The sequence below is a fragment of the Lissotriton vulgaris genome, chromosome 4_1, assembly GCF_964263255.1.
Source record: "Lissotriton vulgaris chromosome 4_1, aLisVul1.2, whole genome shotgun sequence".
Classification (NCBI taxonomy): domain Eukaryota; kingdom Metazoa; phylum Chordata; class Amphibia; order Caudata; family Salamandridae; genus Lissotriton; species Lissotriton vulgaris.
In genome coordinates, this window is record NC_141691.1 from 796,570,228 (window position 1) to 796,592,965 (window position 22,738).

The 22,738-nt window shown below is 45.7% G+C and overlaps 1 protein-coding gene across 3 annotated transcripts in view; it reads left to right on the top strand.

Moving 5' to 3' along the window:
* The window catches only part of C4_1H5orf22 (chromosome 4_1 C5orf22 homolog), a 520,226-nt gene that overhangs the window by 150,214 nt on the left and 347,274 nt on the right, over positions 1–22,738 (top strand). The gene's annotated exons all lie outside the window — the stretch shown is intronic.

Below are 22,738 nucleotides of genomic sequence, written 5' to 3' on the forward strand. Positions count from 1 at the left end.
AATTCATGGGGTTGAAACCCCTCCCTTCCGCTTGCATCATTTCCGTCTTGGGCCTCCCACCAGGCTTTCAAGATTCTCTGCAGCTCATCCTTCCTGAAGCTGCTTTTTTATGGGGCACTCAACCTTTTTGCAGAATTGCTTAAGCTCCTCAACTTTGTATGAATACAAATCTTCAATGACAAACTCAAATTCCGCCTCCACACTGGGTGCCTTTACATTCACAGACATGATGCTTTTACAAGTTACTCAAAAATAGAACCAACAAAAACTCAACCGTAGTATGCCGTGGCGTAGTGGTCTGCACTCACTAGTGATGTACATCAATCACTGTGGGTCAAGTATAAATACAAGTTCAAAATCCCACCGCTGACCAACAATGTTAGAACTGGGGGTCTCTAGTTGGCAGAGGTAGGTACCACTGTCCAAATAGGGACCCTTGCTTCTAGTCAGGGTAAAATGTAAATGTAAATGGATACTTGTATAGCGCACTACTCACCCGCAAGGGTCTCAAGGCGCTTGTACGAATACCGCTGTGGAACCCATCCTGGCTTTCCCTGTAAGGCGTCCACTCCTGGGCACCCCCAAGGTGGAGGCCAGGCATCCTTAGCGTTGTGGGGGCCGTTGTGGAGCTTAAGGCCTAGATGTAGGTAATTTCATTTTACCACTTCTTAAATACCGAATCATACCGATTCGGTATTTAAGAAGTGGTAAAATAGAGGGGGGGGGTAGGTATTACAGAATCAGTAAATACTGAATCGTTAAGATTCAGAATTTTTACCGATTCTGTAAATACCGTTCCGGTAATGCCCATTGATTCCTATGGGCATTGAAGCCCATAGGAATCAATGGGCATTACCGAATCGGTATTTACCGATTCTGTAAATACCGATTCCAGCAAGGGTGCAGGGGGTGTCACTTTGACACCCTCTAGCACCCCAAATACAGGCATGTGTGCCATGTGGCACACAGACATGCCCTAAGGGCATGTCTGTCTGTCACATGGCATAGGTGTGCATGCACACATGTGCATGCACACCTGGATTTGGTATTTTACCACCCAATTGGATTGGGTGGTAAAATACTGAATCTGGAAGGCCGTTGGGACTCAGAAGAGTCCCACCTACATCTAGAAGTTACCGAATTGATAAAAATACAGATTCTTTAAATTTACAGATTCGGTAAAATTGGCCCCCTACATCCCAAAAACCCATTTACCGGTCGGTAACGGCGGAAATCGGCCGTTACCGTCCGGTAAATGGCCACCTACATCTGGCCCCAAGCAAGCTATTGCCCAGAGTTGCAGAGTGGGACTCCATGATTGGAATAGGCACCTGAGGCGAGAATTATCAGGTCAGTGGAATTTTGAGCCCAAGACCCGCCGAGGCGGGGAATTGAACCCTGGTCCCGGGCTAGAACTCTGCATCAGGGTCTGCCGCTCTAATCATTGAGCCACACTTTAAGAAGGATACACTCTTTAGATAACCCCCTTGATAGCTTGGCACGAGCAGTCAGACTTATCAAAAGCAATGTGTAAAGTATTTGTACCAACACTCACAGTAACACAGTGAAAACACCACAAACTGACTTCACAACAGTTTAGAAAAATAAAGTTATTTATTCTAAACTACACACCACCAAAATGACAAAAATCCAACATACACAGTTCAAGAATATGGTTTCAAAAGAGTTCTTAAGGTTGCGTTGAAATAATCCACAGTTGCGTCACGTTTTAGCCAACAGTACCTTTAGATGCGACAAAAGTTCCAAGTGAAAGCTGCAGCGTTGATAAGCAAGCGATGCGTCACTCCTGAGACCCTGGGGAGGCGATGCGACAACCCTGCTGGACGCAGCGGGCGTGTTGCGATGACTCAGGTCTGTATGGGGAGGGATGCAATACCTTGCATGGATTGCGGTGCACAGGTTTCTGTGGAAGCAGCTCGCAAAAGGTACGATGCGACGATCTTCGGGACGGCGACAATCTCAGGTGCGGCGCCGATACGCGGCGCAACGTCTATCTTCTCCTCTCGCGGCCCATTGATGCTATGGCTCTGCGTCGACTCTTGCAGCGACGTGATGCGGTCGCAAGCAGGCGGTGCGATGATCTCACCCAGTGACGACAGGCCCTGCGACGATGTTCGCAGCGATGTTACTTTTCCCGCAACGGACCGATGCGTTCCACAAGCACAGGATGCGTCGGTGCTGCGACGATCTCGATCTTCGCGGCGGTTTGAATTTCCTCGCACTGACGGGGATGCGCTCCGCAAGCAAACGATGCGTGAAACTTTGCAGAAAGTCTTTAGTATCTTGATTTCCAGCTTCCCAAGCGCAGGTACAACTTCCAGAGGCACCAAAAATGACCCAAGCATTCTGGGAAGGACAGAACTCTCACAGTAGAGTTCAGGGAAACTGGGGGTGAAGTCCTTTTGTTCCTGGGACTTCTTAACAGGGAGCCAGCTCTTCTCAGGCCCTTGGAGATTCCTTCAAGCAAGGGACACAGCACAAAGCAAAGTCCTTCCCCTCTCCTTGACAGCAAAGCCACTGCAGGTCAGTCCACAAGCACACAGCAGGACAGTCTTCCTTCTTCATTCTTCCAGCTTTCTCCTTAGCAGAGGTTCCTTCTTGATTCCAGGATGATCTAATTTTCTGTAGTCTGGGGTTCTATACTTATATCCCTAAAATAATTTCTTCCCTTTGTGCAGGAGGGCTCTGAGCCCGGTCTGAATTAGTTCTGGGTGTTCCTTGAGCACTTTGTTTTCCTGGCCTCTCCTTTCCTTTCAGAGAGAGGGGCAGGGTCATCAGCCGCCCAGCAGGAGGTGGAGCCAGCATTGTGGAAGGCAGGCACAGCCCTATTCAGGCCCAGGTGCTACCCCCTCCCACCACTCTAGATGCAGATGGAGCTATTCAGCCCAGGGATGGTCCATTCAGCTTATGGGACCCACCCAGCCCCTGCCACTCACAAACCAGACAGTCAATTCACAAACAGGCCAAGGCACACAGAAAGGTCAGACAAGAGAACAGCAGCTTTCCAAAGGTGCTGTTCTCAAACACAGGTTTTAAAAACCATCTTTCCTAAAATATGTGTTATTAAATTCTGAGTTCAGGGATGCCAGACTTTTATGTCCTATCTTGCTCCTATGGGAAGATATTCAGGTAGCCACTGTAGCCAGCATTCCCCATGATAGCCTATGGGCAAGATAGCCTTACAATAGTGAAAAAGGAAAATGGCTGTAATTCACTACCAGAGCATGTCACCTGCACTAGTACATGCTCTACCTTTCACATACACTGCACTCTGCCCAATGGGGTACCTTGGGCCTTTCATAGGGGTGACCAATGTGTACAGAAAGGGAAGGGTTAGGCCTGGTCAGTGGGGACACTGACCCGGTTGACATGGCAGTTTACAGACTGCACACAGGCACTGCGGTGGCAGGCTTGAGGCACCATTTTAGGGCTACTCATGTGGGTGGCACAATCAGTGCTGCAGGCCCACTAGTAGCATTTGTATCACCAGCCCTGGCACACTTAGAGCACTTTACTAGGGTCTTCTTGATGATACAAATATGCCAATCATGGATAACCAATTACAATAACAATTTACACACGGTGCACTTGCACTTTGACACTGATCAGCAGTGGCAAAGTGCCCAAAGCATCTAAACCAGCAAAAACGAAATCCAGCACAGCATCAAAAATACAGGAGGTAGAGGCAAAAAGACAGGGGAAACCACGTCAAAGATGCCATGTCTAACACCCTTCTTTGGATACTTGATATTCTTAGTCAAGAAGGTCACCATATGGGTGCCAATCTCGGCGTGGCCGCCACCTTGCCCTCTAACGAGTGCTGAGGGCAGTCCGCTCTGAGGCGGGAGCGAGCATCCTGATCCAGAGGCTTGCGTAGCCTCCTGGCCATGTACTTGGCCGCCTTATCGCATGGGACCCATTCTGAGGACTTGAGGTGTAACTATTTGTCAGGGTCTAGAACAGGGGTCTCCAACCTTTTCTGTAGGGAGAGCTACTTCTGATCAGTGAAAATCATTGTGAGCTACTAAATGCCAAGCAACTTGCGCATTTTTACGAGAGACACTCCCATACGCAGCTTCATTGACTTTAAGCCTATTTTCTTCAGAGGCCATACTGTGATTTGCACATGCACTGTAGTGAACTGATTCCCCGTGTAGAGAAAATGAAAAAAATCAGTTCAGCAATTACTAATCGTCGCTTGAAAAGTGAAAATAATATTTTTTTTTTAAGTGGCTGTTCTCTTTCCATTACATCTGAAAAATTCTGTGTTGGTACACAAAATATGTGGATCTTTTAAAAAACATAAAGAGTGGCAGAATCTGGAGCTAACCTATGATGGCTGCATGAAAGCAGTGCTCAACCAAACAGTTTGTACACACTGTGAGGTGCACAGCAGATTCCTTGTGATCGAAAATTGCTGCTAGTTTTGCCTGGGGATGGTGATCTGGTGATTCTGCATTAGATGAGAGGGCTGCTTGGTGACTTGGTGGTGCATGGGCTCAGAGGCCTGACAGCAAGTGGGGCTGTTGGTGAGGCTGGGGCAGTACATGTCTCTCTGTTGCTGTGTTGCCCAAACCTACTGCTGGTGCCCCAACAGCCCCTTCGCTCCACAGATGAAAGTGCCTACCTGACACAGCATATTATTATTATTATTATTATTAAAACTTTTGTAACGCGCTCTGTTACCACGGGGTATCCTGGCGCGGTGAGTAAATTTTGAGAACAAAAGTACTGAAACAAAGTCTGGAAGAACTACAAGAGCGGGGCATTGAACAAGTTGGTCTTGAGATCTTTTTTAAACACAGCAATGGTTGGCGAGGCTCTGAGAGAGAGGGGGAGAGCATTCCAGGCAGAGGCTGCTTTAACTGAAATGGATTGGCCTCCTATACGTGCATATTTGAATTTGGGGGTGGTTAATAAACAGAGGTTGGCCGATCGAAGGGCACGGTTGGGAACGTAAAATGAAAACCTTTTCTGCAGATATGTTGGTCCCTGGCCATGGACTGCTCTGAATGCCAACACAAGAATTTTGAACAAAATTCGATGAGGTACTGGTAGCCAGTGCAAACTGCGTAAGTGGCTACGCACGCTAGATCTCCTTGGGAGGGAGAAAAGCAGACGTACTGCAGCGTTTTGTATCACCTGCAGACGGTGAACCATGTACGCAGGTAGACCACTAAATAAGGCGTTGCGTGTGAGATTCAAGTGAGCTCAGGGAGAAGAGCTGCTCCACTGCCAGTCACGTGCTGGACCTTAATGCCACAGCCGACAAATAATTCAAGGGCCTCATATTTGCATGTCAGATGAAGCCTTGAGGAGAATTAAAGGAGCATGCTAGCTGATGATATTTTTTTTCATCACATATCACTGGGGTGACATTGGATCATAAGCCTCCCACCATTCTTCCCTACCTCAATCCTCCTCAACAACTTCAGCCCACCAATGACTAATCCCGAGGGTGCACTGTGCAGGAGCCCACCGCTGTTGAAATGCCCAGCTGAAATTTAGTTTTGAGAGCAAATTATTGCATGGGCGACTAATGGTGGACTCAGTCTGATTAGGTATCATGACCCTATTCTGTGCAATATATTAATTAATTCCCCTTTCAATAACAAACCCCTTTATACCCTCGCCATGCAACCAAGCACTGAAGCCATACTCATCACAGTAATGACAGCTGACCTGCTGAAAAGCACTTTCCTCTCTTAGCACCGACATACATCTGAGAACCATTCAAATAAAGTTACCTAAATATATGACACCGGCAGGCAAATCATATTACATAAGTGCTAACGGCCTGACTTGCAATGTGGTATTGAAAACAACCAGTACAGGAAGCACCATGGACAACTGACTACCCCTTGAACTAAAAAAAGGGCACACCCATCCATGCACACGATGCTCTACACATGTTTAAAATTATCGAACTCAGTTCACTTTCACATTGACCAGCAGAAACTGATACTAGATCAGACGCTTAATAAGCCTCTATCCAAGAATAAACAACCCAATGGAGATCTGTTCGAGGGAAGCCCCAAATGCCATAAAAAGGGCCCCATGAATGTAAAAGTGCTTATTTGCAAAACTATTTGTGGAAGGCGCTAATTACACAGTTCTGTCCCCTGCTGCCGGGAATACACGAATAAAGGTCTTCTCTAAAATGTAAATGCATATTTATGTTGTTCTATTGCTGTTAATACCTGGTGCAAATTAATTTTAAGAATCACGGGGCAAGGGGACACCAAGCAGGAGAAAATACCTTTTGAGGCCAGACAGACTGATTTTGTTAATTTCCCCCGCACTGCCCCGCCAGCCATCACTGCTCACAACTAAAAAAGCAACCACGAATATTTTAGCTCATGGCTTACCGATTGCTCTGCTGCTGCTTTCCACGCAGGTCAGAGATTCAGTGGCAGGCTAGAAAAGGCAGGTGGTGCAAGTACTGGTCGGTTAGCAGTTCAGTACTGCCTGCGCCACCCTACTGCCATGCTGTCAAGATTTCTGGCCTCTTTCTGCACCGGCACATGTCATGCAGATTGAAAGCACGGTGCCTCGGTGCGAAAGGCAGGTGGCGTAGTGGTGACTCAGATGACGAACAACGTCGTCCTCTTCAGCCCGCCCTTACCCCTGAGTTAAGCTCAGTTAAGCCTATCGGAGCAGCTGGTTTGGGTGAGGGCACAACAACTATTAAAAAAAGGATGAAAAACGTTAAAAGAAAAGAAAGGGTTACAAAATCAAAATGCTGTGGCGAGCTACTCACAGGACCTCGGCGAGCTACCGGTAGCTCGCGATCGACCGGTTGGAGACCCCTGGTCTAGAAGGTCTGATTGGGAGATCTGAGCCCATGCCCCCGAAGGGGGACCGGCAGCGGAAAGAGGAGTGGAAGGGCGCCAGGGTCGTTCATGGTCTGATTCACCCTGAGATCACGTCTGGAAATCATTCGGACATGATCGTCCATTGGCTGGGGATCGGCTTGGGTCTCGGCTGGCAGGGGAGGGGTGTTGGCTCCCAGGAATGCCTTCTTTAGCTTGTCAAAGGCATCCAAATTCACCCTTTCAGAGTGGGGGCCTTTGTGCAGGTTCTTAGGGGTGAACGGGGCAATGGCATTCCCTGGGGGTTTAGGTGCCAAAAACGGCTTTCCTGGAGTGAGGGGTAGAAAGCATTGTTGTGCCAGGTCCATCAATCTTTCTCCAGAGGGGCCATGGCATCCGAGACCGCTCTAACAATGGAAGCGTCCACCGCGTCACAGAAATCATCAGTGACCAAATATGGAACCTCCTCGTAATAGTCCTCCATATGGTAAGTACTCAGCATGCTTGCCGGTTGTGGGAGTATGGGCTAGGGGAAAGGGACCAACCACTGGGTAAGAGGGATGAAAAAGGACTGGGAAAGCCCAGCAGCCAGTAAAGACTCTGTAGGTGTCCTCTCTTTGAGAGTAGGGGGAAGTGTAGCAACAGGCTTCAGCCCTGAAAACGATGGTAGAAGGGCCCTTCAGGCCAGGCAAACAGTTACGCCCTCAAAATAATATGGGTGGGATGTTAGGACTATAAAAACCGGCCTGGGCTCGTCTGCTCACTCACCAGGATCAATAACCCTGCACCTTACCCTGCAAGGTTTTCTGCTCCAGGCCGGCCAAACACACAGCTCAATCCGAGATGCGCGGGCGGAGGCGCTCAGCACATCATGAAACTGATACGCCTACCGCTCCGCGTCTCGTTGAGCGCATCTGCGACCTCTTGTGGTTGGAGGACTGCCGTGCAATCCAGCCACAATGGTCCTAGCACTCGAGTCACGCAGCCGTGGAGTAGCGACCGAGCGTTCCTTCTGCAGCTGTAGTGAAGCTGAAGGCCTCGCTGGTTAGACACAGGCAATGCGTGAAAAAACAGGGAAATCAATACAAACAGCAATAGTGTGATAGAGTATTGGTGATAAACATATTAGCATCAAGCAAATTCAACACATAAAATAAAGGGGAGTCAGTCCCCTGCACTTATCTGCACACAGCGTTAGCAGCGAAGAAAGAGGAAGTCCATCAAGGGGAGATGACAGTTACAGTGGCTGGAGTTCCGTGATTGAATTGACTTCTTGATTCTAGAACTTCATCTTGTTACCTGGAGGCATTGAAAATTTAGTCTAATATTAAAGGTTATTGTTTAAACATGGCCGCTGAGTGAAAATAAAGAAGAGCCTAATCCTCCCCTCATTACTCATTTTCCAAATAATCCAGTTATCCAAGACCGGATGCCACTCCTGCTTAAGTCTAAACCGATCTGAATCTCCAGCAGTTCTCTTCTACTGCTCTTAATATAATCTATTTTTTCATGGATACTAAGGAAGATGTCAGGGAGATGAGTGCAACATTCTGACTCCCCTTCGGCTGTGAGTACACTGGCCAGGGACATTCCATTCAGCAGGATTCATAGTCCTCTGGGAGTCCGTTGATTCGTTATCAGGCCTGAAGAAATGGCAGTAGCATTGCCTGTTACTTCCAGGTTTTGAGCGCCATGTATTGTTTCTCTGATGGCTTTCTCTACGTAATAGTAGAGAATAATCTCTCTGTTTTGGAGACCTCACAGCGACCCCACGGCAATTAAAGGGGATGGGTGTCAGAGTGTCAGATGACAGCGACCACGTAACCCGTACAATAGACCTTGGCCAAATCTCCTGGAAGTCAGGCGTTTTTTTGCCACAGATGAAACATCAGGGCCACTGAAGTTACACAATTCTTTTGCCACAGTGTGTTTCACAAAATTATGTATTTTCCACATTTACCCCATAATCCATCATCTGCTGCATAATTTGCAGATTTGAATATAAATGGATCAAAAGTTACAAAAAATGTGGCAACAAGTGTTTTTATGAAGCGTAAGACACTTCGCAAAGGTTGAAGGTTCACTTTTCAGTTGCATATTGCAGTATTTGAGTGTTAAACTAGTGCTAATAAAGTGAAACCTTAGTCCAGACAGTGTTAGTATGTGTAAAAATTACAAAAAAATGAACTGATACTCCTCACCAAATGTACTGCTGTATGCCACATAACTCTCATTTTCTTCCTGCATGATTTAGTAAACCCTTCCATATGATTTTGGTTCTCTCTTGCTGCATAATTCCAGTGGCCCCATTAAACCTGATTATTCTTTTATGTTAGCATTTGTGAAACAACCATTGAACCAGTGTTCCTATGGGTTGGTGGGTTGTGGGGGATCGGTCACAACATGATATATGGTCTCTAACACTGTCTCACATTCTCTTCGGTCCACAAACTTACTCCTGTTAGTGGTATCTTTTTGTTCACAAAACCGACCCTGTTCTGATTAAGGAAGGTGAGTAACGTCAGACATAGTCACTGGTGGAATTTTTTCAGACCGTGCCAAGCGCATTCAGGTAGCTGTAGCCCATTGTAAGACAGATAAAGGCAAGTTTAATCTTTGAGGGCACTCTCATCAAAAGCACAACCCTCCCACTCCCGAAAGTCAATTTGCTAATCTACTGCACTGCTGCTGAAATGAAATGCACTCTGTGGTCATGTGAAAGGTGACTCGGGATTCCGAAACAGGGAGTAAAGTCCCTTAATAACTGCATAGCAACAGTTATGGCATCTGCTCTTGCAAATTGATCAGTTTTCACCCACCTGAAAACACCCAAGCAAAGAGCAAAGTAGGATATGTTACAAGAGTGTATTTATAATATATAATGTTTTAACTTTTGGGTGCAATCCTCAGTCCAAGAGTACAGCCAGCTATTAAAGTTGAACCTGACTCAACTCCTTGATTGTGCTCTCTTAATCCTCACTGCCCACATGCACCATTTGTGGACTCCACCTGGTTAATTGGGGATGCTACAAGCAACCAGTATAAAGTGAACTCACACATGTTCATGTCAAAGGTAAGCATGTCTGTGATTGGCAGCCTTGCATGCTGTTTCTCACAGCTGAGGCAGATGGGTATGGTGAGCTTGAGTTATTCATTATGGTAATTATAAAACATGGTACGACTTCATGAATTAAGTACCGTAATGTGCATGGAAGCACTTGAGCACCTAGACTTACTTACTTACTTACCTTTTACAAATCATGCAATTAGCCATGTTCACCACATAGAGAAGATGAACTTCCAAGCAAGCCACAACTCCAACACCAATAGACATGCAGATCAAGACTACTGGTGCATTAATTATTGCACATTCCGCATGTAAGAATTGCCATATTCTTTTTTTGATCTGATTATAGAGCGAGACCTTGACCTTTTATGCTTCACTTAATCCTGATTGAGAGAAGACTGTGACTCAATGCAGAAGGGCCTTGTATCACCAGCTAGTGTAAAGGAATCTTTCAATTCTCTTAAGGACAAGTTTTATGCTCGTCTAGCCGTGCTTTATTCTCCCAACAGCAGCTTATTTCATTAGGTAATATCATAACCAAAACTACTTTTCTCATGACTACAATGGAGAACAGCAGTCCATAAGTAACAGTCACAATGTGCCGATCAATAACACCAGCAGAAACATAAGCCTTGCCTTTTTCTTCCTGCAACACTACTTAGTCCACCCGTGAGAGTTCATGTTACTCTTGCTTTTCTTCAGTACCTGCCGAGAATGTTTAAAATGTCCTACTATCATATTCAAAACTTAATTATTACATAACGTACGTGTATTCAAGAATAAGCAATATCAAAGAACGGCAATAACACATTCATTTCTTTGCTATACAAAATATTGAAAAGCATTACTCCCCTTTATCTCCACGGTGGGTGAATGTCCATCACAGTAAGTATATGCTTCTAGTGGAGGGCGTGGCCTTGCAGAGCAACAAGATGGCCGCTCATTGAGAGGGCTCTCCCGGCCAAGGGAAAATCTTTCAGTTATTTGCACCGCCTGGTGATACCCAGGTCAACAAACCGCTGGATTGGTATACACAGACCCCAAAGCTGCGGACCCGGACGTCAGAGCGGAGGAGGCTGCACCGGGAGAGCTGCCAGAGCGCCGGACCCGGTACAGGGAAGGTAGGCTTAACAGGCCTCCACGAGGAGTGACAGAGATTCACTGTGTACCCTGCCGGACAGAGGCAAATGCACCCAGACATGTTAGAAGGTACCTAGGTACCTACCTTTCCACACACCACAAGGTGTGGTCTAGATAAGATGTCTGGCTGGCGACTAGGGACGCCATCTCCTGGACTATAGAAATCAAATGTGCGCCACACACACTGTCAGATCATGCATCCGTCTTGCACAGAGTATTACTACCCCAGACGACTCCACGAGCCTTTATGTGGCGACTGCCCCCGGAGGCGCTAGTGGATATGACCTTTAAAGAAGAAATCTCCAAGAAATACTTGACTACTTTGCAACTAACAAACACTCAGTACAATCCCTGGCCACTCTATGGGAGACAGTCAAGTTGGTGATCAGGGGGGCATGTATAGCCAATCAGGCAGGGGTCCTAAAAGATATAGGGCGCACACTAAATAACATTAACCAAGAAATACGCAACACTGACACAGCATACTGTCAGAGTAACAAGCCCTACCTTCCGGCCACCCTCAGAGAAAAGATAACGGCTTTCAACAAAGAGGCAGACAGAGAAACATGCTTCTTGGGTGGATTTACGCAGGCCCACAGATACAGGGAAGGGGACAGACTGGGTAAAACTCTATTCACTATGCTTAAAAAAAAAACAGTCTTCCATTTATTAGGTCTCGCGACCTATCAATGCGCGCATGCGCATTGAGCGGAGCAAGAATTCAAGTGCTCAAAATGCTCGTCAAACCAAGGGCTTTTTGGTGCGGTTTTCTTCGAGTTCACGTGAATCACGTGACCAAACAAGCACGCGCATCAGCCTCCCTCCCTACGGCCGCCACCACATCAAAGGACTTCTCCCAGCGTGTGCTCTGCGGCTTCTCCTCCCCTAATTATTCATGGCTGGCCGGTGGCCGGGCGTACTTTCAGTTTCCCGGCCGCTCTTATTTGTTTAAAGCTTCAGCGCGAGGCACACGCATTTGTTCACATTTTAACGCATCACTTGCTCTTCGCCACACTGTGCCTGCTTGAACATCTCTGTGCCCACCTTTCACGATATTCATTTACTTGACATCTCACGCTTTCTGGGCATAATATAATGCCTCTGTCCCTATTCATAAAATATGAAATATTTTTTGCAAGGTGACAAAGTACCTTGTGGATTGACTTATTATTTGTGGCGCGGTGTGGGCGAGAACTTCAATGATTCTCATCTAAGTCTACCAGTTCATTACCCTGCACTACAGAAACGAAACGAGTTTTTGCTTTCGCTGCTGCAGATTGGCCTACTTGTTGCTCATGAAGTTCCAACATGCGCTTTGACCGAGTTAGTAAAGAACGTCTGTATTGAAGGGTGTATTAGCTCCAATTACTCAGCTTTATGGCTCGTTAAAGTTCAGAACAAAATACCCTCCAGGCTACGAAGTGCTGTATTTTTTCAGGTCCCCGTCCAATAACGATATATTGAGGTGACTGAAGACAGGCGTTCCAGCAACGCAATTTTTGCAGATTATTTTGCTGCATGAATTCTGTTCCTCTATTTCCAGTACCAAAATCTAAAATGTAATTGAAGCTGAATGAGATTTTGATTAGTCATTACACACAATCTTTCTTATAGTGTAAGTTCTGCAGTTAGTCTGTGAATTGACAATGCTGCCTTTCGAGATTGGAACGTTACTGTCTCTCTGTTTTTCCTGCATGAACCATAAATCGATTTGTACCCTCGCCGTCTGAAATGTAGTTAAAGCATAGTGCCACTTTGATTTGATTCGATCACCTATTGTAATTACAATTTACTTTGACTAATGATGCCTTTCTGGGATGTGTGTGTCCCTTTTTTTGCCCTTATTAACTATATAGTTATTTCATTTTCATTCACTGATAATATGTAGTTTCTCCAGTTAGGGCACTTTATTTGAGAGACTAAATCATTTTGGAGATTTTAATTTTGAATATCCCCGAGTTTTTCAATTTTTTCATGTTGATTTTTGTGTAGCTCAGTTAACAGCCTTTGTAGTTTTATGCTGAAGATTTAGCATCCTGCGCTTTTCATACCTCTTGCGAGGACTGAAGCGATTTGACACGGTAGTGGTATGTGATGGAAGTCTATTTTTTATTTTGAGAGCGAGAGTACCTGCACTTCTTAAGAGCGGCACTTTAAACATCCCGTTACAATTAATTTTCACCACAAAAGCCCAATAGCCCTGGTAAAGATGTCCACCACTGAGGTACCCCAGGCACATTTAGGATTTTATCCCACAGTCAAGGTAAGACTAGAGGCGGTGGGTGCACGTGTCACAAGGATGCCTCCTGTTAATTCAATGATCGCAACAAAACTGCAGAATCTCGCAATAGCTGTTCAGGCGGAGCCACTATAAACATGACTTTAGCAAGCAAACGCGGATCCCTCTAAAAAATGTTAATCAATCATAGACGTGCTTTGCCCTGTCAGTCTGCGAGAGAACTGCAACCTGCATAAAATCTCGATGGCGTCAGCCTATTCTACCTATAGTGACCCAGTTATTTCCACATGTCCTCTGAGCGCTTTGTTTACAAACATAGGCGATGATGTCTCATGCGTACTCAAACCTAAGATTTGCCTTAGTCTGCTGTTAGTTGCACTGTCATAAGCAGACACAGAACGGGGTTTATTCAGCTATGTGTGCATAGTTTCTCTGGCGAGGCGACTTATGTTTACAGCGTTGCATTGCCACTATCTAATGTGGTTACTAACTGTGGCGTAACAGAAAATGAATTGCCCGCCCGTACAATGTGAAGCGTACCCTCGAGTTACTGATGTGTGTAAACGGATGTTCGCAAAATAGTGACGTTTCCACTAATTATTGAATCAATACGTTCTTGCCTATTTGGTAAACTCTGCTTTATTCCTGTGCTACTATATGTATGTATGCTCAATGCTCATACAAAATGCATTTCTGTCTTGGAAGCTCAGCCGTCAGGTGTGTGTGCTCAGCAATGTGTTGTCTTGCTCTCCAGCCCCCTCAGCCTGCAGTCGCGGGCAGCGCTTATCAGTGCCGCGCGCAGTCTCAGACCCGGGCCTGATGTCGTCAGTCTCTATGCAGGAGGGTCTCTGCGGGCGCTCTGCCTCTATTGCGTTTGTAAGGTCGCCTGTGTCTGAGTACACCTGTAAGACGCGGGAATGCGGAATATCGTGTACTGACAGGGCGCAGAGGTGAGCCCCGCCGCTCACTCTCGATCAACAACTTCACGAGCGGGCAGACTCAATAATGAGGTTATCGCAGGGATATTTTTGATGATGGAGCAGTTTCTAAGATCTGCAAAAAGCCAAACATCTGTTTTCTTCAAGTAGCTATACATTATTCATGCTGGGGAAATGCTTAGCCCCCTTCCTCCAGGAAGAAGGAGGCTTACTGATTGCTAAGGCAGGGAGCTGCGCCAGGGACACACCGCTCTGACCTTGAATGCCGGGGCTGTCGTGTTTGTTTTTTCCCCCTTGCAACAGAAACATTGCCCTGCATCTCAAACATCACTAGAAAAGTCGATTGCCTACTCGTTGATGCATTTTAGAAGCACTGTTTATGTAATGTACTTTGTCATGCATAGAAACACGTCAGCAGTGTTCTACTGACTAGCGAAAAATAGACATTTTAGTTGCCCGCTCTTCTCATCAAACTAATGAGCGCGCCTGATGCAATGGACATCCCCAGTGACGTCATGACTTCGAATATTGCTCCAGTGCCTATGCAGCAAATAGTTCTTGCATGCATTTAAACTATCTACATAGCGTGTCAGGCTCCACTGAGAAAGCAACTTCAAGGCACATTGTGCACCGCCTCACCAGTCGCTCCAAAAAGGGAAATCATCGATCATACAAAGGATTACTAAAATCTCCCTTTTGCCTTATTTGTTTTTACTAACGCAAACTGCTATTGTAACATAAATATCAGTCCAGCACCGGGGGTAACTAGTCCGCGGTGGTATGCCCTGAGACGTCAACTAGGTTTGCCCCTTCGCCCACACAGCCTTACATGCAGCATTGCAAGTTTTTAAAAAGGCAAACTACATGTTATGGTGTATATAGTGCCACGGGTAATGTGCCCGCTGTAGTATGCCCTGAGACGTAAACTAAGTGTGCACCTACGTCCGCACAGCTTTACATGCAGCATTGCATGTTTTTACGAAAGCAAACTGCTATTGTAACATAAATATCAGCCAAGCACCGGGGGTAACTAGTCCGCGGTGGTATGCCCTGAGACGTAAACTAAGTGTGCGCCTAGAGTTAAAAGTATTGGCATTGTAAATCACAAAACATAAATATAAAATGTCATTTACAAAACCAATAGCTCCAACTTTCCTACTGCGAGACCTATTGGCAACGCCAGTGTTTGTATTACAGAGGTATTAGACATGGACTCCAATCCTATACGAGACCCGGCCATTCTCCCAGAAGTCATCACAGATTTCTATATGAAATTGTACACTTCTTGTTCCTCCCAAAAAACAAGCACACTAAACGACTACAGGGACAAAATACAGCTGGTATGGTTAGATAGATCGTACAGAGGGTACCTAGACGTACCATTTACCGAGGACGATATTATTCAAGTGAGCCAAGGCATGCCAGGCAATAAAGCCCCAGGGTAAGACAGACTTACAGCCTAATTTTATAAGGTATATACTCCACTATTGGTGCTGCATTTACTTAGTTTACCAAGAGGCACTTGAGAAAGGTACTCTCCCCTCATCTATGCAGGAGGTATTAATAATTACACTTCTCAAGCCTGAAAACAACTGCGACTCATACAGCCCACTATCCTTGACAAATGTGGATAATAAAATATATGCAAAGTTGCTGGCATCCAGACTACAGCTTCTTTTCCCTCTAATAATGCAGCCTGACCAATCCGGCTTTATCTCCAGAAGATCTACCTCTCAAAACCTAAGCACACTTTTTGCAGTGTTACACTACTTACACCCTCAGATGTGCGCACTCGCTGCCCTGTTGGACTACACTAGGGCATCTGACACCTTTAAATGGCCATATCTGTTAGCACTACAGGCCCGTATTTGGCTCAGCACACAATTCATGTGACAAATATGCTTACTGTGCACAAGCCCCACGCTGCGGATCAGATTTAACAATGTAGTGTTCTCAGCATTCACAATTTCCTGCTGCACTCGCCAGGGGTGCCCTCTGTCACCCCTGTTTTTTGCTATAGGAGTGGAACCCCTTGCCGCAAGACTTCTCCAAAACCATGCATATCGAGGCTTGGGATTTGCGACCAGAGGTCTGGTGGCATTCCTATATGCAGATGATATTACACTATATGTTAGAAATCCAAAAGACAATTTAAACCCAAACGACAACTGTTCAAATTTTGTCAGTTCTCTGATATCCTAATCAACTGGTCCAAGTCCGTATTGCTTCCTCTCACAGACACAACGTGGCCACTTACGTTAGACTACCAGCTACAGTGGGCCAATAGCCCAGTTAAATACCCGAATGTCTGGGTCAGCAGAGACATGAAAGAATTATGGGAGACAAACTATGTTTGCGCGATCACGTGGATAGAGAGAATACCTATTCGGACAAAACTTCCTAACTCGATGGCGGGTCGGATAGCAATCGCAAAAATCATTGTCCTGCCTAAGCTGTTGTGTTTGTCTGTTAATTTGCCCATACCCTTACTCTCTGCTGTTTTTAAGCAACTCAGAACCAACATGATTGCTTTCGTCTGGGCTGGGAGCACTAGATTTCAACCTGTACGCTTATTGTGCCCAAGCCCAATTTCTACGCCATTGGTTATATCCAACTCCATTTCAACCTCACGGTGCTATGGAATAGGATAGTTCTGCCCCACTTCAACTTTCCACTGTACTATACCAGAAATACAAACACACGAGTAAGGAGGTAAATACAGTGGAGAATTTGCAGTGGGTGTGGAATGAATTAAGGAAGAGAGCGGGCCTCCCCGGTTTATATGCCCCATCTATCCCACTTGCACAAAATTCCCACTTCCCTATGCTACAGGAAAGTGGTGCAATCAAGCGGGCAAGTAACCTTATAATCACAAAATTTGCAGACCTCTACCCTGATGATGACTTTATTGCCCCCCCCCCCCCCCCCCCAGTCAGAAGACGGTGCCACTCTCAATATGTCTGACACTCTGCTCTACTACCAATTGCAGGCCACTTGCCATAAATTGCATAATGCATTCATGGCTCCACTCCCCACAATTGCTACATTGGAACATTTACTGGCGGAAGCGTCACTACACAAACTAATCACCGAACTATACACTGTCACATAGCGAGCGCACCCGATAATTAACCCAAGAGCGTTGGATGCCTGGAACTTCGATCTCACTTCCCCAGTCACAGGAGAGCAGTGGCTCTACTGCTGTGACCAATTAGAGTTTCTGTGCCCCAACTAAAGACTACGGCTAATCTACTTCAAGTTCTTACACCAAATGTATAGAACACCTTTGTAAATCTTTCACATGGGTCTTAGGGCAGACAGCAAATGTTGGAAATGCAATTTGCCAGATGGCACATTTCTTCACATGGTATGGTACTGCCCACTGATAGCGAGATACTGGGTCAAAGTGTTGAACACTGTGTGAGATATTACCGGGGTGGACATCGACCATGCATCATTAGTAGGACTCCTGGGTTATATTAAAGAAGTCCCAGCTGACCGCCTGCTAGTCACAATGTTCTTATTGTTGGCCAAGTGCAGAATAGCCAACACATTGACTCCTGGATTAAAGATGTTGCATTCTGTCAAGAACAACTGTCCACATTCTGGGAACTCATGCCCCCTGCTTTTAGACCCCAAGATATTTGGTCTCCATTTCTACACTGGCTTAGACAGACAGAATCAGACACCCCCATCCGACCAGCACCCAAAGGAGAGATATTTACCCAGCAAACCCCCAGCCCAAGCGAACATGTCATGCCGCCTATTGCATAATCTGAAGCCATTCTGTGTTCTTAAAATGGAAGAAGTCGCCAAGATCACCTACACTGTCTGTACCATCAGTTCGATGTTTTATGTAATGTATGCCCTTGTTATTGTGTTTTGCCACGCCACCAACAATTTTTAGGTTGAGCCTAGCATTGCAGCTCATGCGCTTCTCGCTTTGCGAGGCATGCAGTATTCAGTATAGCATGGAAGCTTTGTGTAAGCTCCACCCACTGCCGCCCATCTTTTTTATTGGCTTTTGTCTAAAATGCTGCCTTCCGATTGGTTTTAGGCTTGTTAGTCCCTCTTTATGCTGGCCATGTCGTCATTTCTGTCCTTCCATGGCTACTGGCTCTTCACTTTCAACACTATTTTTTTTCTGTTTCTACTGGGGGCGTGGAAGGAGCGGCACGAATACCAGGGCGCTCCATGAGTTGCTCTGGAGAAGCGCACTGCACAGCAGTGTTTTCACAGAAGTCGGCACCTGCTCCTCATGGAGGAGTGAGGAGGAGCTCCTGATGCTCCGGCTGTGATTCGCACTCTCCCGTCTCCTCGCGCCCTCAGATGCATGTGTTTGCGGACCAGCTCGAGGCTTGCGAGAAGTGCCCTCTTCTGGGGGGATAGCCTTCCCACTCTCTGTCCTGGCTCTCATTGTGGTCTCGATCGTGGTTGTGCTGCTCAGCGTGTGCTTTGAGGAGTGCGGCATCAATGGCCAGAGCCTCGGAGACGGCCGCAGCAGCAAACTCGGCAATAGTAGCTTGCAGGAGGCTGTTCCCTACAACCAGCAGCAGGATGCGCCTGAGGGCGACCCGCATTCTAGCAAGGGGTCCGCCGAGATGGCAGACGGCGAGCAGCCCTGGGCCCAGCCGCGGCTAACCACTCACAACCTGCTCATCACTGCCTTCATAGACAACTTCACCTTCTGCGGGGAAGTCAATATCCAGGTGGAGTGCTTAGAATCTAGCCGCCCGCCTGGTCATCGAGCAGGTGCATATTGTATGTAACTTCTTTGCATACAGCATTTTTTACGAGCATCACATTTACCCGTATTCGAGTTGATTGCGGCATACAATCAATGTACATTACTCATCTGTAAGCGTGTTTACAGTCAGAGTAGAGCAAATAAAGTTGGGAAGCGTCTAAATCCTCTTTGGTTGAGATCCCTTAGGGGCGTGTTCAAAAGCCACGTAATGTGATGTTGTCATCGTCATCATGGAGAAAGGAAGTTATGGACGCCGTTTCGTGGCGTGTTGGTGAGTCAGCATGCAGGATGGATTTCGGAATTGGGACAAGTTTGTTCACATGCCGTATTCTTGAGGCTAATGAATTTGTTCTGGTTTTTAGGTATCGCGACCTATCAATGCGCGCAAGCGCATTGAGCGGAGCGAGAATTCATGTCTTGAAAATCCTCGTCAAACCAAGGGCTTAGTTCCTGCGGTTTTCTTTAAGTTCATGTGAATCACGTGACCAAACAAGCACGGGCATTCACGGCCGCACAGCACATCAAAGGGCTTCGCCCAGCGTGCGCTCTGCGGCTTCTCCTCCCCTAATTATTCATGGCCGGCCGCAGGCCGGCCATACTTTCAGTTTCCCGGCCTCTCCTCCCCTAATTATTCATGGCCGGCCGCACTTTCAGTTTCCCCGTGTTGTTCTCTCCCTTGTTGGCTTGGCAAACAATAGTCAAATCGTTTGATTTGAAATACTTTTAGAACACTATTTCTTGTTAATTAATTAAGAACAACCTATTTCTTTCCGGCGCAGCTGAACTGCTAATGATTTCCTGGTAACAGCGCCACAACGATGCTGATAGCAGCGAGTAAATGTGCATCTCCCAGCGCGCGCTTGATCCCGTCTCGAGTCTGCAGACGGGCTCGTGCCTTGCGTCATGAGTTCCTGCTGCTATCCACCCGAAGAGGAAAAGAGATAGTGAGAGAGCTTCTATGCAAAAGGAGCGAGTTATTGGGAAGCCTGTCGTAGATGCTTCTATGCTTCTTTAGGTCATTTGCAAAGAGAGAAGATGCATGGGTCACAGGGTAGCAGATCGTGTGCAAGATGACCTGGTCATCAGGACCTGTGCAGCAGGAGGTCACATGCAATCATGTGTAGACTTAGCATGTCACTTCAGTCAGAGAAGTGAGAAATTTTGTGAAAAAGATACAGGGCCGTGTGCAAGCTGAGGTCATTGCCTGTGCAACAGGCCATAAGCAGACGCCTGTCGCCATGGACATGTGCAGAAGACAGGCTGAAATAGATCTTACCAGAACCTCCAAGTGCAGTGAAAGAACAGGCGCTAGACAAGGTACATGTGGTCACTGGGATCCTGCTCAACAAGAAGCAAAGTGCCAGAAGAGCAGGCCTCTAGGAACTGTGCACAAAGAGACCATTTCCAAAGGGAGAATTTCACCATGACCAAGTGTAAACAGAGCAAGTCACCGTGGCCTAATATAGCAGGAAACTGTAAAATATATCACCAAGACCCTGCCCAACACGAAAAAGAGCAACAGGCCTCAGTCATATGCAGCAAACTATCAGGTGCCAGAGAAGCATGTCATCGTGGTTGCATTAGGAAACAATCGGTGTTGCCAATAGGTCTCGCAGTAGGAAAGTTGGAGCTATTGGTTTTGTAAATGACAAAGCCCTTTATGTTTTTAAAATGAAAACAAAAAAAAAGGCATTGTTATTTGCAATTATAATAGCTCCAACTTTCCTACTGCGAGACCTATTGGCAACGCCAGTGCTTGTTTGTAGATGTGACTTGTGAATAATTCATTGCAAGCACTAGAGAGGTAAGATCATCTGACTGTTGTCGACGTTTCCTTATGGATCAGCAAACTAAGATTTGCAGTTGTTGGTTACTAGCATTAGAGTTACCTCGGCTAAGCTGTTATCCCGTCATCAGAGTGTGTCTGTGTACTTTTTTACAGATTCAACCTCAGTACGCGTTTACCATATTGACCTGGGAGTGTAAGAGTTTCAGTTTACCAGCATGGTTTGTCGACGTTTTTGAAGCAGTAAAACAAAGCTTACCTAGTTTCTTGCTTTCGTGTAGATTGCCACATTTGACTTTTGTGACCATAGACATCTGTGTTTTCTGTACACCGAGTTTTCAAGGTATTTGACCTTATATGAGTTAGTGTTTCCCTTTGGTTGGTAGGGATTCCGCCTGCTTAACTGATTACAGATAGAGCTCTTCTTTTGATTTCACTATGCACTTTCTATTGAGTTATGCACATCGCGGGTACAGGCATTTTTGCACATGTATTTTTACACAATTTTATAATTAGGTATCCTTGCACAACTGTCGCGACGGCTAGCATGCATCACTTACACATTTGCGTGGTTAGTAGTACAGATAAACAAGTTTTATTCTGATGTACAATAGTCATCACAGTACATATGTCTAATATTGATACTTTCTTGTTTTGTTCCGGCAGGAAGCTTCTAAACATATACGCTTCTTTGAATTGTTGTATGATATGTGTACATTGTTTTCCCCTGAAGAAGGGTTGTTCAACTGAAATGCATTGGGGTTGTCTGTGGTTGTCCATGATTAAATACATTGTCAGCATCTGACGTCTCTAGCACAACCACAGAATTGAATGATTAATGAATAACATGTTTTTGTGTTAAAAACCTTTGTATTTAATTTTTTTTCCAATTTGTTGACATACGGTTAATGTAACAGAAAAACCAATTAAATAAGAATTGATTTACTAATTTGTGAGTACAGGTTTGATTTTGGATTCAATATTTAAATACATGCAGAAACCTTAGGGACCGCGAGCTGTGCACTGTGAAGTGGGACCGAGTTTCTCCGTCTCCGAGGTTCATAATTTTCAGTGGTAGGGTCATTGGCAGGCCCTCATCACAGCAGCACGCACCGTTAAACAGATTACTCAGTAATATCACTTCAAAGACACATAAGGTAGGTGTGCAGGTTGTTAACCTTTTCACAAAAGGTTTATTTTGCCAGGCCGAATTCGCTTTTAAAACTGCACTTCGGGCTGCAGTGCCAGGCCTGAGGCATGTTTTAAAAGGCTACTTTAGTGGGTGGGTCAATGAGCTCTGCAGAACCAGAAGTAGCATTTAGTTTACAGGCCCTGGTTACATTTAGTACCGTTTGCTAGGGACTTGGATGTGCCAATCGGGTGTAGACCAATTTTTCAATGTTTTAGGGAGAGAGCACAGTTACTTACCCACTGCTTAGCAAGGAAAAAGTGCACAGAGACCAAAACCCAACAAAACCTAATTCAGAAAAGAGGAGGGGTAAAGGCAAAAAGTTTAAAGGTAACCCTCCACAGAGGGCCAAGTTGAACATCAGCCATGAGAGACTGAAAGCATTTACCTCTGGTATGTGGAAGGTTTTATCAATGAAAGGCAACAGATTTCTTCAGAAGATTGAGGTGAGCTCAATTTGTTCAAAACCTACAATGAACACAACGTATAAAACCAGAGAAAATTCATTTGCTACTGAGTGACAGCCTGAACATCAATGTAATTTGCAAGTCCTGGTACCTTTACTCAGATACTTTTTATATGTGTTTGGTTTGATAGCTCTGGCTTCCATAGAAACATTAGACACAAATAAGGTCTTGCAAGACACACAAAACAAATCACCATGCTCAAGTCAAGTTATTTGTGCTACCGCTTGAATGGCTGTGTTTTAGTAACCTTTCTCTTTTCACCTTCTATAATGCACTACAATAAAAAGTATTTACCTGTTTCTTTGATGACAAATGTAGTTAAATTATTTAGA